Source organism: Physeter macrocephalus, chromosome 18, assembly GCF_002837175.3.
Source record: "Physeter macrocephalus isolate SW-GA chromosome 18, ASM283717v5, whole genome shotgun sequence".
Classification (NCBI taxonomy): Eukaryota; Metazoa; Chordata; class Mammalia; order Artiodactyla; family Physeteridae; genus Physeter; species Physeter macrocephalus.
In genome coordinates, this window is record NC_041231.1 from 86,751,119 (window position 1) to 86,765,959 (window position 14,841).

At 38.3% G+C, this 14,841-nt stretch overlaps 1 protein-coding gene and 1 non-coding gene across 2 annotated transcripts in view; one reads left to right on the forward strand and one right to left on the reverse strand.

The window, feature by feature from the left end:
- The window catches only part of ZSCAN31 (zinc finger and SCAN domain containing 31), a 284,613-nt gene that overhangs the window by 104,990 nt on the left and 164,782 nt on the right, over positions 1-14,841 (forward strand). The gene's annotated exons all lie outside the window — the stretch shown is intronic.
- Positions 10,347-10,428, reverse strand: TRNAS-GCU (transfer RNA serine (anticodon GCU)). The gene has a single exon. It is a non-coding gene; the product is annotated as a tRNA-Ser (tRNA).

Here is a 14,841-nt window from a genome sequence, read left to right on the forward strand (position 1 = left end):
TGAAAACACAGATGAAGCACAAACCGTTAATTATTGAAAATGCTTATTTTTAACACATTAAAAAAATTAATCCCATTACCTATGACTTTTTAAAAGGCTCAGACAATGCCAAAATTAATAAAGTAAAAGGTGAAATCCCATCCTGTCCCTCCTAAGCCTCACTTCCCTGAGATAACCAATGTCACCGTTAGCTTGGAATTTGCATGTATAATTCTCATCTCTGTCTCTGTCTCTCTCTCACACACGTTAGATAGATAGATGGATAGACAGGCATTGAGCTATTTTACATTTAGCTTTTCCCCCATCACTTATTTTAACGTTTTCACGTCATGTATCCAAGACATCTTTATTAGGCAGGTCTAACTCAATTAGTGGCTGCATAATAATAATACATCAAGTACATGCCTGGCAATTTATTTGACCAGGCCCCTACATATTGATAGAGGTCTTCTTTCCTTCCTATCTTTCTTCCCTCCTTCCTACCTTTCTTCCCTCCTTCCTTCCTTTTTTTGTTTTTTTTGTTTGTTTTATTTGTTTGTTTGTTTGCTACAAAGTTGTCTGGATTCTTAGTAGTAATATAAAATCAGTCCAAAACCTATTAAATTACCTTTATAGGTACCAAAGAGCATAATTTTAAGTACTGTTTGTCATTCATTAATTTTATCATGCCAAACAGAATGGTGGTACTTCATAGATTAAACTATGTTTTGCTTTGTTTTAATGGAACCTCGTTGTTTATTTATTTTATCACAGTAATTAAAAAGCATCTTGCATGTTAATGGAGGTTCCATGATGCATTTTAACTCCAAAACTGTAGCTGTGTAAATTTCTTTAGCTGTTTTATGCAACCTAGCCATCTGAGGTCATTAAATAAACTCAAGCTTCATCCTTTACTTCAGCTTCTTCCAAATATCCAATAACTGTGTATTAAGAGCACCAGCATGAAGAAAACTTGCCCCCAATCCTGATCACTTTCTCCAGCATACCTCACTTGCAAAGCCCTCAGTACAACTTTCCTAAAAACTATAAAATGGGAGTAAATGCTCAACTTCTCTTGGGCTTTAAATGTGTTATTCTCTTCCATTTTTGATGCCTATCTGTGACAAGTAAACATAGTTTTCAGGCTCTCAAATATCTCACTAACAGTTAATTAGGCTCTTTAACTGGTTTATGTGTGCTTGTTAAGTAGGTCAACTATAGGACTCAGGCCGGTTAGACTCTAGGGTCAAGTGGACAGCACATTGGACTTCCTTGTGGTCCAGAGAAAGACTGGCTCCCACTTGTCTGTTTGGAGGAAGATTCCCCTATAGCAGTACCTTGATGAGTGTCTTGGTACAGAAGGGATTATATTTAACTTAGAATTGGGACTTTCTATTAAAATGCCATTAGCTCAGAGACAAGAAGAAATGCTGACTACATGGCTTACTAAAAAGATTGAGGGTCACCTGAATCTGGAAACAGGCATATCGGGATACTGACTCTACTGTGTGTTATGTTGTAAGCTCAAAAAAAGAAGAAGGAGGAGGAGAAGGAGGAGGAAATGTTTTGGAGGACTGGTAACACAGAGATTGAGGGAACTAGCTGGTATGTGGTTAGATTCAAGTGTAAAAATATTTGTGTCCCATACAAATCTTCACTAACCCACCATGTAAGAGGTTTCAGTAAGCAAGTGGGTAAGCTGATCTGCCCTATGGATGTCAGCAACTGTTTTTTCAGCTCAGTGTTTGATCAAGGAACTTTTGAACATGGTGACCATGACTACCATGATAAAGAATGTGCATAGTCTCAAAAAAAAAAAAAGGCTTTCTTTCACTAAAGCTAATCAAGACACCACCACTGTTGAGCCACAACCAATCTGAAACCCTAGATATGGTGTAATATCCCAGTGGGAACAGCCAGTCACCTAATGGCAAGTTGATTACATTGGACTCTCTATGACAGAGAGAACAAAGTCTTACTTCAAAGCAATAGACACTTGTGTTGGATTTGGGTTGGCTTTCTGTGCCTACCATGCTTTTGTCAGTACTGACTTGATGAAAGCTCTACGCACACCAGCCCCAAATTAGTTGGGCATTAAAATGAAATGATTTTTCCCTCAATCTCTATTATTAATTGGGTACTTGTGAATCCTTTCCTGTCCTTTAATGATGCCTTGACAGATCCCATAGTCTTCTGGTCAATTTTATGTATTAAAGGTCTCATCTAATTTGTTTCTAATTTAAAATTGTATTATCTATTGAATAAGTTATAGAGCCACAGATTCCAAATACAAAAAGTACAAAAGGGAATACATTGAAACATCTCCCTTTGACTTTTCTGTTGAGCTTGACAATGGTATTGCTGTTCTGTAGGAAAATGTCCTTATTTTTTAAGATTTTTTTTTTTTTTGGCTGCACTGTGGCATGCGGGGTCTTACTTCCCTAGCCAGGGATTCAACCTGTGCCCCCTGCATTGAGAGCACAGAGTCTTAACTATTGGACCACCAGGGAAGTCCCGGAAAATGTCCTTATTTTTTAGAGATGGGAACTGAAGTGTTCAAGGGTGGTATATCATGATGTCTATAATTTGATATCAAATACTTCAGCCGGAGAGTATGTGAGAGAGAGTGCAAATATGGCAAAACGAATACTTATAAACGTAGGTGAGTATATGGTGTTTGTTACACATAAACCTTTGGGAGTAACTGTGTTTCAGAATTCAGATTTTTTAAGACTATATAAAAAAAAATCTGAGTTCAGTTCACTTCGAGATTTGCCTCAGATGAGTTTTAGTGCCAAATTCATGGGGGAAAAAAGTTTTCAGAATTTTATAGATTTTGGAACTGTGGATAAGGGATCCTGGATATGTACTAGTCTCCCTCTCTCCCTCCCCCCCACCATCTATTTAAACATTTTCAAATTTAAGAATTATTTAATAAAAATTTCCATCCTACTCCTACCCCCCGTCACCTAATTTCATCCCCTAGAAACAGCCAAAACCTTTGATTTCTTCTGTAGGTTTTCAGAGATATTTCATACATATAGAAGCAAATATTTATTTATAATTTATCTCCATTATTTTACACAAATAGTAGAATATTATGCATACAGCTCCCCATTTTGCTTGTTTAATTTAACAATATATCTTGGAGTTTTTCCCATAGCCATAGACATAGATTTACCTCTTTATTTTTGACAGTTGTATAATATTTCATCATGTAGATTTTTTTAGGCAGTCCTTTATGGATGAGCAATTAAGTTATTTCCAATTATTTTCTATTTATAAACCATACTAAATTAAATAGTTTCATACATACATCATCTTACCCATGTATGAGTATATCTCTAGGGTAAATTCCTAGATGTAGAATTTCTGAGTCAAAGAATATATGCACTTATGTATATAGACTACTTAATTGCCCTCAAAAGTATTAATAGTTATGAAAATTTGCAGCTCTCTAATAATATCTGAAAGTGATACCACCCCCAATCTTCATCAAACTTTTTGATCTTTACCGAAATAAGAAAAAAGGGTATATTATTGTAGTATTAATTAGCATTTCTTTAAATATGAACAAAATTGAATAAATTAATATTCATGTACATTTTCTTTCTGTGAAGTTTTTGTTCATACCCTTTCCCTTTTTCCTTTTGTGATGGTCTTTATACTGATTTGCATGATCATTTTATATTAGGGAAATTAGTCTGTTGTGGTAGTTTGGAATTTTTCCACTCCAGTTTATGTTCATTTTAGTTACACAGAAATTTTAAATTTTTAAGTAAATTTACTAATCCTTTATGTTTCCTGTGATTTCAAGAAAGGCCTCCCTTGTGCCAAGACTACAAAGGAAAATTCTCATGTGTTTTCTTCTAGGAATTTTATGGTTTTATTTTTTTCCTTTTTAAATTTTTGAACCACCTAGAAACTATTCAGTTGTAAAATGTGATGTGTGGATTACACTTAATTTTTTTTTAGATGTCTACCCAGATGTCCCAGTACCATTTACTGAATGATCTATCTTTTCTCCACTAACTTGAAATGCCATTTTTATCAAATTCTTAAATATTTGTGCCTACTCTTGGATTTTCTATCCTGTTCATACTACAATGTTTTATTCATTATAGCTTGTAATATGTTTTAAAACCCAAAAGGCCTGTGTCTTCTTTGTTATTCTTTTCTGAATTTTCCTGACTACTAATGCTTGTTTACTTTTCATATAAACTTTAGAAGATGTTTATCCAGTCTGAAAACAAAATTCTATGTTAATTTTTATTGGCATTATATTAAACACCTAGACTAACTTGTAGAGAAAATTGATATGCCTTGCTCTCCATATCTTGATTCAGTCAACAATATTTAAAGTTTTCTTACTATTGATCTTTAATTTGCTCTCAAATTTATTTCTCTACAAAACGAAAAGACAACATACTGAATGAGAGAAAGCATTTGCAAATGATATGACTGATAATGGGTTAATACCCAAAATATATAAACAGCTCATACAACTCAATATCAACAAACAAACAAACAAACTGATTAAAAAATGAGCAGAAGACCAGAATAGACATTTTTCCAAAGAAGACATACAGATAGCCAACAGGCACATGAAAATATGCTCAACATCTCTAATCATCAGAGAAATGCAAATCAAAACCACAATGAAATATCACCTCACACCTGTCAGAATGGCTATCATCAAAAAGTCTGTAAATAACAAATGTTGGAGAGGATGTGGAGAAAGGGGGACCCTCACACACTGTTGGTGGGAATGTGCATTGGTGCAGCCACTATGAAAAACAGTATGGAGGTTCCTCAAAAAAATAAAACTAGAACTACCATATGATCTAGGAATTCCATTCCTGGGTATGTGTCCAAAGAAAATGAAAACACTAATTCAAAAATATACATGCACACCAATGTTCATAGCAGCATTATTTATAATAGCCACGATGTGAAAGCAATCTAAGTGTCAGTAAACAGATGAATGGATAAAGAAGATGTGGTATATATACACAATGGAATATTATATATTTATATTTATAGTATTATCACTTATATGTGGAATCTTAAAAAAAAATGAATAAACAAAACTGAAGAAAATTTATTTCTCAACGTTTTATCTCTTTTGTTGCTATTGTAAATGGGGGTCTTTCATGTTGTGTGTGTGTGTGTGTGTGTGTGAAGGCAATTGATTTCTCTTATTTTTATAAATATATTTAAGTTCATTATCAAATCCTTGGATACCTTCATATAATTTTAACTCTTTCTTTCAAATTCATTTATTTCTCTTGTTAAATGCATTGTCTAGTTCCTCTAGAAGAATATAAAATAATAATAGTGAGAATGGACATTTTTCTAACATGTTGCTAGCTAGCTTCAAAGAGAAGGCATAAAATGTTTCCTCTGTAAAGCAGGATGATGTTGATGTTAGTTAGATATGTTTATCATGTTAAGTAAGGAACTATCTATTCTTTTTATTTAAAAATTTTAATATATCAAAATGGATGTTAACATAATAAAATGCCATCTCCACATTTATTAAATGCATATATGCTGTTTCTCCTTAGATATGCTAATATGGTGAATTGTGTTTAAAGCTCTGAAAATTTTAAACAACGTTCATGCTCATCTCCACTTTGCCATAGTAAATGATTTACTCTAACCTGCTGCTGGATTCTGCTCCTATTTTATTTAGGATTAAGCATAAATAAGAATAAGAATATGTGGTCTTCTTTTTGGTAATCAGTTTTGGTTTCAAGATCATTATTTGCATTGTTCTCCACACACACACACCCCCGGCCTTCCAAGACCGAAAATTCTCTTCTTTATCTATATTCTGGAACAGTTTTAAATGCATTGGAATTATCTGTTCTGCAACTAGTTTATTAAAATTCACCTGTGAAACTTATGTCTGATATTTTTTCGGGGGTAGTTTGTTGACAACTTTATGTCTTCAATTGTAACTGGTCTGCTCGGATTTTCTATTTCTTCTAAAGTTGTTTCGGTATATTATATTTTCTAGAAATACATATACATTGCAACCAGGTTCTTAAAACTATTCTGCATAGCGTTGATTAGGGTAGTATCTTTTAGTTTTACCTGCATTTGCGGTTACGAACATTCCGGCCACCGCGGGCTGTGCCCAGCGACCGAGAGCGTTTCAGGAACTCACCCCAAAGAGAACAGCGAACCTCAGGATTGAAACTGGAGCGGGAGGGGGCACCGCATCGCCGCATAACACACCGTTTCGACCGGCGCGCTCTTCCAGCCAGGGTATTTGAAGACTCGCGGGAACTGGAGATGCAAGAGAATGAAGAAACGAAAAGAATTGGACTTGGAGCAAAAAAGCGGACTGAGAGAGCAGAAGGCGGAGGCCGGGGGATTCCGCCGGGCAGGGGAGCTCAGGAGCCGCCAGTTCCACCGCAGCCGAGGCCGCTAGTTCATTTCACTTAAACATCACCGTAAACACCGCCAGGTAACTGTCCTGCTGTGTAACGGTTAGCATTATGGGCTTTGAATCCGATGATCGGAGTTCATATCTCGATGCGAACTTTGGGTCTAGTTTTGCATTTGCCTCTCGGGTAAGTGACTTGAAGGAGCTCATTTCTCCCCTTTTTTGGAGTAACACTCCTTTCCGATGTAATGATATATTCATTCAGCTTCAAGGAGTGAGAGTTATATTTCAAAGCGAAGGAGTTCTCAAGCCATCATTTAATGCCTCTTTCTGAGATTCCCAAGTGGGTGAGCCCTGGAGAGGTCAGAAATGGGCATTTTCTCTTGGAAGTTTACAAACCCTCAGGAGCCGGTGGAAAGGGCGGGAGAGTGACATTTCCTGAGATGGAGACGCCCTCTGGCCTCTGAATCGTCGAGGAAGGGAACCCTCCCTGCCGCCCGCCCTGCCCTGAAGGCCGCTCACGGACGCGCAGCCACCAACTAGGTCTGCCACATTTGTATGTAAAAAATCGTTCGTTCTTTATCTGAAATTCAAATTAACTGGGAGTTCTGTTTTACCCGGCAACCCTACCGCCGACCTCCAGCGGGGGGCGCTTTCTTCGCTGCTGGGCGTCCGCGGGAGGAGACCTCGCAATTCGCCTGGATAATTCACGCGAGTCGGCCTTCTGTTCTGCCTTCCTCACCACCCACCCCGACCCCAACCGTAGCCTGGAAAGGCCTCAAAACCCAGCAGCAGGCAGAGAATGCGAGAGCGCAAGTTCCCTCTGCGGGCCGTTCTCCCGCGCCTCGTCTCATAGGCCCCTTGGATTGGGGTGAAAAGGAGGAAACCTCGGCCTCCTTCCTCTCCAAAGTCTCCTGAACAACCAAAGTCGAAGCAACCGGGGAGTAGTTCCTTGAAGCCGAGGCTCAGGAACCTGTCTAGATGAAAAGGAAGAAAACCTACTCCAATTGAAAAAGAAAAAAGTGAAGCTGCTGTTATTGGGCTGGGAGGACAGATACAGGTAATGCCAACTGCAAAGTAAACAGGAAACAATGTTTTCCCCAAGATCATGCAGCAGCTGTAAAATGCTACTACGGCCCCTTCTTTGAGTGATAACTGCCTTCTTACGACGCCCCAGACCCGGTGGGCTACGTCCACCTATTACTGGGATACCTAAAACAGCCCCTCTCTTCATGACCATACCCAATTCCTAGCTAATCCGCGCTTCTTCTAATCCCGCCTCAGAAATAGCCACCAACCCAGACCCGCTCCCCTTAGAGGCTCTTCAGAGTCGTCTAAAGTAACTCAATTATTAATAAAAGAGGTTTCTCTCATTTCTCTTGTTGAGAGGTATTTCTCGGTTACCTTGGAGTATCCTGTCGCTGCATTAATTCATTACACTGATTTTGTCAGGTTTGTTTCTGGTGGTCTTTGGCTGGTGTCTTTACACTACATTAGCTTGCTCTGTGGGTCCTAGCTCTGTGGGCAGAGTAGGGGTTAGAACGATTAATCCTGGCAGAGCAGGGAAAAATCAAGATAGACACTCATGTTGATGTTGGAATGATGGGAGAAATGTGCATTCTGGGGAGAAAAGATATTACCAAGATGGACAGAAACTAGGTTAACCATGTTTTGAAATAAAACAAAACAAAACTAGAGTTTCAAACTTTAGCACAAATCAGGATTATCCTAAGAGCTTGTTCAAGCACAAATTGTTGGGCCCCAGCCCTGGAGTTTGTACTTCTAACAAGTTTCCAGGTGATGATAATGCTGTTGCTTGGGAGAACTGCACTTTAGAGAACGACTGAACTAGAGTAATCTCATCAGTTGCATATGATCTAATGCTTCGAATCCAGTGATCCAATTTCCGATCTCTAATTTAGACATTTAAAATTTTCATTCTAATAAAACAATCAAATAAGTTCTACCTTAAAACCACACAGCGGCTCAATCTCACCAATATCCCAAATCCATTAAATCTTGAATCTTTAATCAGTCCAGTCTATAAACTGCCACTGATTATCCAGAAAGTCTGTAATAAACCAAAGTCACCAAGCTTATGTGAAATCAGGATTCCTATTTCCTTCCACTGTGGGTGCTTGCGCTTCCATTTAGATGATCTGTGACAATGCTAGTTGAAATAATAATCCCTCTTACAGGGCTGCAGAAGCAGGTGTGGTCTGGTCTCCTTTCTACTTATTTGGTTGGGGGTGCAAATCAGTACAATCCCTATGGAAGAAATGTGGCAACATCTTACAAATGAATACACCCTAGAACACATCTTATCTCCTTCTAGACATTTATATTATAGCTATAGACACACACATGCAAAATGTTGTATATATTCAGATATAGATATATTTACCTTTTTTTTGTAAGTAGCATTATACACATTGTCTTGCACTATGCTCTTTTTCATTTAACAATATATCTTGGTTACATGCACCCCTATGTTCAAAGCAGCACTATTCACAATAGCCAAGACATGGAAACAACCTAAATGTCCATCGACAGATGAATAGATAAAGAAGATGTGGTACATATACACAATGAATATTGCTCAGCCATAAAAACGAATGAAATAATGCCATTTGCAGCAACATGGATGGAACTAGAGATTATCATACTAAGTGAAGTAAGTCAGAAAGAGAAAGACAAATACCATATGATATCACTTATATGTGCAATCTAAAATATGACACAAATGAACTTATCTATGAAACAGAAATGGGCTCACAGACATAGAGAACAGACTTGTGGTTGCCAAGGGGAGGGGTGGTTGGGGAGGGAAGGATTGGGAGTTTGGGGTTAACAGATGCAAACTATTATATATAGAATGGATGACAACAAGGTCCTACTGTATAGCACAGGGAACTATATTCAAATCCCGTGATAAATCACAATGGAAAAGAACATATATAAAAAGAATGTGTGTATGTATATATATATAACTGAATCACTTTGCTGTACAGCAGAAATTAACACAATATTGTAAATCAACTATACTTCAATTAAAAAATAATATATCTTGGAGAGCTTAATATTATACGTGCATTCTTTGTTTCTGGAATGACACATGAAGGCCAGTATTGGTGACAAAGCTTTGGTGTATAGATTTTTATAGTTTTTGAATCATGTGAATGTAGCACTTACTGCAAAATGGCAATAAATAAATAAAAAAATGAAGAAATAAATTATTCTTCTTTTTTCCTCCCAAGGTCTAATATGGAAGTCACATGTAGAAACTTCACGTTACTAACATTTTTGGGGGGGCGGGGGTGTGCATCGCGCGCGGCATGCGGGCTGGATCTTACTTCCCCTACCAGGGATCAAACCCCTGCCCCCTGCAGGGGAAGTGCAGTCTTAACCGCTGGACCACCAGGGGAGTCCTATATTTTTATTACCTTTCCTCAGGTAGAAATATTTAGCCCTAACTGAGAATGTTGCATAGCGTGTACTTTTTAGTTTTGTCATATCTCTAAGAGATACATACTCTTCCTTGTCAAAGACTGGGATCCTTAGACAATAATGGTTGCTTTTAAAGTTAAAAGATAATAGACAAAAATTGCATAGAGATACAATCAGCCCGATAATGCCTTAAATAATCCATAATTTTGTGTACATTACTCTATAGACAATTTTATCAGCTCCTCTAAATTTATTAGGCAATGTTTTTCTATGGTCCTCAATTAATTCTTCAATTATTTCCTTAATGGGGAATCCCTGCTAAGCAAAACTTGTAATGGAATGAACATTTTGTGGGAGAATGAAACATGAATCAGGCATATTAGTTAACAAAGTTCACAGCCAGGAGAATGCTACTGAGGAAGTGGAGAACAGGGGCGAGTAGATGGAATTACTTAACTGAGTGATGAGTAAAGAATTAACTCACTCAACCGAAAAGTAATATTCATTCTTCACGTGCACAGCAAACCGACGAGGATGGGATTCGAACCCACGCGTGCAGAGCACAATGGATTAGCAGTCCATCGCCTTAACCACTCGGCCACCTCGTCACACACGAATCTTTCTTATCCAACTTCTTCCTGCAGTACTTCCAGGCGTTTTATAGCAATGCATCTAATCGCTCTTTTCTTGGATCAATCGTCACAACCACAGTGTGAGTCAGGTGTCAAAGTAAATTTCACAACCACCACAAAACTGATGCACAACACTTGGGGTGGTGAATTTACTTGGCAAATACCTGATAACAGGTGAAACCAGGCCTGACACACGTTGTTGAACACAAGCCAACCCTGGCTGGCCGACTCAGCTCTGCGTGCCGGGGAGACACACATCCGGACGTTCACAGGGTCCCTCCGCCGCTGCATTCCGCATTCGAGGGACTGATTTCCCCACCTCCTGTTCAGAAATCCCGGGATTCCCGTTTACTGAGTGGTACAAGAATCCCGGCTCTGCGATTCCTTTCCATTTGCTTTTGTGATATGCCCTCCAGCCTGGAGACGCCTTCATTTGTCTTTTGTTATCCAGTTTAGGACTTGGCATTGATCAGTCTATGAAAAATCAGCAACGCATGAGAACGTGTTTTGGAAAAAAGTAGACAAGAGAAAGAGCCCCAATGGGAAGATACTTGTATCATAGAGCAAGAGCGGCTTAGCTTGACTACTATTAACGCTGGGAAGGGCCGGTGGGGTGGGTAATCCCTGATGCAGGAGGCAGGGTGCAGGTCCTGGTTGTGGCTCTTTCCTAAGCCCCACTAGGGAGGCCGGAGTGGGTAACCCCTAACGTCCCCTGCAGCTCTGACAACCTCTGTGATAAAATGACCATCAAGAATCCAGGTGGCCCAGGTTCGATCCCTGGTGGGGGAAATAAGATCCCACAAGCCGCACGGCGCGGCAAAAAAACAAAAACAAAAAACCTCTTCCACTCGTGAGAGTTTGTGTACTTTTAAATATTTCGTGCAGAATTTTGGAGGTTGAATTGTTCTTTTCTACAAAAATGTTGTTGTCTTTTTCCTCTCTACGAAATCTCTTAGCTCTGTTCTCAGCTTTGTTGGGAGGGACTCTTCTCTCTCACCCCAGTTCAACGAATTTCAAAATATCTTCGATCAGCACGAAACCTTTAGAGGTATTTCATCCGCAATACTGAATGAAACAATATTTGTTCGAGTATTGTTACACTTTGAGTCATCCGCTACCACTCACACTTACCTTTCAGAGACTCAAAGGCAAGCTCACTTCACACCAGTGACTTCAGAACTGTTCCTAGGGGAAGCCTTGGGCGGGAGTGGCAGGTGGGGGGGTGGATTTCTGCTGTTAACTAAGAGCTTCGGTGAAGTTTGACTTAGACCACTCTCGCTACAGCAAGAGGGCAGGGAATGTATTTGTTTTGGTCTTAATACACCAGTGTCCGTGTAAGCAAACGGTAACTATTGTTAACAGATTTAATACCAAATCTAAGCCTTAGAATTAAGGCTCCTAGAAAGGATATTTTCAATTAATTAAAACTTTTGGGTTAATAATCCTACTTTTTAAAAAACCATAAGGTTACGATGAGTATTAAATTAGTTAACATCAGTGAAATGCTTAGAAAATTGTCTTGCACGTGGATGGATCTAGAGACTGTCATACAGAGTGAATTAAGTCATTAAGAGAAAAACAAATATCGTATATTAACGCATATATGTGGAACCTAGAAAAATGGTACAGATGAACCGGTCTGCAGGGCAGAAATAAAGACACAGATGTAGAGAACAAACGTATGGACACCAAGGGGGGAAAGCGGCGGGGGTGGGAGGGCGGGGGGTGTGATGAACTGGGAGACTGGGATTGACATGTATACAGTGATGTGTATAAAATGGATGACTAATAAGAACCTGCTGTATAAAAAAAAATAAAATAAAATTCAAAAATTCAAAAAAATGATTTAAAAATTGTCTTGCAAATAGTAATTGCTGTGCAAAACATTTGATATTATGGTAGTTGTTTTTATTACTAACAAAATAAATAATACACTAATAATTAATTGTATGAAATTGTATTCAACACGAAAAGAAAACCCAGTAGGGGGAAAAAACAAAACAAAACAAAAACAAACAAAAACCCATGTATGGTCGGAATTCCGTGGCGGTCCAGTGGTTAGTACTCGGCGCTTTCACTGCCATGGTCAGGGTCCCATCCCGCAAGCCTCGGCGCGTAAAAACAAGCAAAGAAACAAAGAAACAAACAAAAAAACCCAAAACACTTATGGTCAATTCACAAAAGAAAACCAAATGGTTAATTAATAAATGTAACTGAGGATGCTTCACCTAACTCATGTAAGGATGTGCCATTTAAAGCAATAATATATCATTCTCCTTCCCCTACTCCCACTTTAGATTTCTGAAATACTGTCCATGCAAGCGTAAATCGGCCCAATCAGACTGAAGGACAATTGCATAAGAACTATTAAAATTTACGAAGTTCATATCCTTCCTTTCTTCTTTCCCTCCCTTCCTCCCTCCCTCCCTTCCTTCCTGAAACCCAATAGTCAACCTACTAGCAGAGAATTATGCTGGAGAAATGCCAACACTAGTGTGAAAAGTATGTATACACACACATTATATATATACAGTGGAGCACTACTTTTTAGTTAAACTATTAAAAACTATCCAATGTCCACCAAATATAATACTGAGTTAAATAACTTATGATTAAGCAAAACCTTAGAGCAGTATGTGTTCATTAATAAGACTAATACATATCTACATGTAATAACTTACAAATAAATATTTTCCCACTGTTAAGTTTTTTTTTTAAAGGCAAGTTGCAGAACAGTATGTATAGTATTTTTGTTTGTTTTAGACGATAGACTGAGAGAGTAGATATTTAATATCAGTGAAGGCCATTTAGGTTTAACCTCAATTTTATGAAGCCCCCAAACTTAGACTTTTCATGTTGTCTTCAAAGGGGTATTATGTATGTATGTGTATATCTATACATATATTATATAAACAGTTGTTTCTTTTTTGAGTTCACTGAAGGGTCTTAAATATCTTAAATATCACTGAAGGGTCTCAATATCTTCAAACCTTATTTGGCATTTCTTTATTTTTTATATACTGGTAATGAAGATGACATGAACCTTTTACAAATTCTGGAAGGCTCTGATTGATATAAAATTAAAATATCTTGAAGTATGTATACAAATTGTAAACAGCTAGTATCAGAAACTTTAAACTTTTCTATGCTAAAACATTTTCAAGATTTTTTTCTTTACCACGAGTACATGTTATTTAGTAATTTACTTTTTTATGTAAAGAAAAATTTAAACAAGTTATTTTTAAAGACAGAAGAGTGGTGAACAGAGCCAAATCCTACTCATAAATGGAGATATTAATTAAGAAATGACCACTAGGGACTTCCCTGGTGGTACAGTGGTTAAGAATCCACCTGCCAGTGCAGGGGACACGGGTTCGAGCCCTGGTCCGCGAAGATCCCACATGCCGCGGAGCAACTAAGCCCGTGTGCCACAACTACTGAAGCCCACGTGCCTAGAGCCCGTGCTCCCTAACAAGAGAAGCCACCACAATGAGAAGCCCGCACACCGCAACGAAGAGTAGCCCCAGCTCAACACAACTAGAGAAAGCTCGCGCGCAGCAACGAAGACACAACGCAATCAAAAATAAATAAATAAATAAATAAAAGAAATGACCACTAGATTTAACAACAACAATTTTTACGTATGATAAGGTAGAGTGTCATCATAATACCTTACAGGTCAAGGTTACACTACTTGTAAGAGGTCTGATTCCACAGACTACTTCAGCACAGCACAATGAAAGCATCCTTTTCATTGTGTTCTATAGAGTAGTGATTGTAATAGCTGTTTTTGTACCTCAAGCTCCTTCCTGGGCTTTCCTCCTACCAAAGCTTCATAATCTCACGTCTTACTTCTCACCAAACTACAGAGGATTGGAGCTTTATGTTCCCACCTTTTCTCAGAGTGATCTGGTTTCACTTTCCATTTCCACAGGTAGAGCATACAATTTCCAGAAAAAGATATTTGACTACAAACCTCTCTGAAGCAGAGTCTGAGCAGAATTCCCATTTGGTGCCCTGCATTAGCCCCTTTCCCTCATAACCTGCTTATCCTCCTGATCCTTCAGCTCTGAGGACCTTCAGATCTCATTGTCCTCTGTGCCTGTTATTCTATTTTTTCTCTCCTTCCCTACATGTACAGATGGGGCCAAATCACTGAGTGGTCTGGGGACTTACTGTTGAAGCTTGGAACCTCTCTGTTTAGATCATTTTTAATAATCTATAGTAGCAGCAATTCTGCCAGGAAACAAATTTGTACTTTTTGATAAAATCACACCATCCACCATCTATGTACCCATTCTCTCAACAATTATTTAACAAATGTCTTTTCTATTCCAGGCACTTTGCCATGCACAGTGTACACTGTCTAAGGGGGAAGACAGATATTTA